Source organism: Pygoscelis adeliae, unplaced genomic scaffold (assembly GCF_000699105.1).
Source record: "Pygoscelis adeliae isolate BGI_AS28 unplaced genomic scaffold, ASM69910v1 Scaffold347, whole genome shotgun sequence".
Taxonomy (NCBI): domain Eukaryota; kingdom Metazoa; phylum Chordata; class Aves; order Sphenisciformes; family Spheniscidae; genus Pygoscelis; species Pygoscelis adeliae.
In genome coordinates, this window is record NW_008825158.1 from 682,405 (window position 1) to 683,337 (window position 933).

Consider the following 933-nt stretch of genomic DNA (forward strand, 5'->3'; position numbering starts at 1 on the left):
TCCCCCCCCAGCAGGGCAGCTGCAGAGACATGGGGGCAGCAGGCAGCCCGCAGCCCCCCAGGGTGGCCCGTTTTCCATGCACGGCTCTCTGCACGCAGGCAGGGGTTTTTCCACATGCTTCCACTGGCCAGACACACTTCCTGGCCGCTCCCACCCATGGCACCAGCCTCTCCACGCCACGGTGCAACCCCCTCTCTGCACATCTTCCTCTTTATCCAATGCAGGGCATGAGCTGAGCACTCAGACGAACTGCCCGTGGGCCACCAGATTCCCAGGACCCCTCCGCCAGCTGGCCACCCCCGACATGACACTGCACAGCAGGCCCTGGCAGTGCCACGGCCCAGGAGGACCAGGCAGCCGAGCGCCCCGCAGCCTGGCCGGGCGGGTGCCCTGGAAAGCCTCCCCATACACCAAGATGCCCAAACTGGAGCCGCCTCCGTGCCGCACCCGATGGGCCTTATCTGGTTGCACACACCAACCCAGGCAGGTGCCCTTGCACAGCCCAGACAAAACAGCACCACCAAACCACTTATTTTTACTTTGGTTTTCATGCTCGTTTCACCTTTGCAGAAACAAAAACAACAACAAAACCCCAAAACCTGCAAAGCAGCTGAACCTCCCTCCTCTCCCTGGGGCCAGGGGGAGCACCCACCCACACCCAGACACCTATCACCCTGCGGTGACACAGACCAGCCCTGGGTCAGGAGATGCTGCCAACCGTGTTCTCAACGCCCCCTAACTGCCCCCAGCTCCAACCACAGCACAGCTCCAGCTGGGAGCACCCTTGCTGCGAGAGCGGAAAGCCGAGTCCTGCGGTTCCTCCCCGCCACCGGCCCGCCCCGCGCAGCCTGCCTGGTGTCTGGCTGTCTGCCTGGCATCTGCCCAGGCCCTGCCCGCCAGCCCACGCATCGCTATTTCTGGACTCTTGTGCAA

The 933-nt window shown here is 63.7% G+C and overlaps 1 protein-coding gene across 1 annotated transcript in view; it reads right to left on the bottom strand.

Annotated features, from left to right (window-relative positions):
• ABR (active BCR-related) overlaps positions 1 to 933 on the bottom strand; it is a 37,300-nt gene that overhangs the window by 32,594 nt on the left and 3,773 nt on the right. The window lies entirely within an intron of this gene.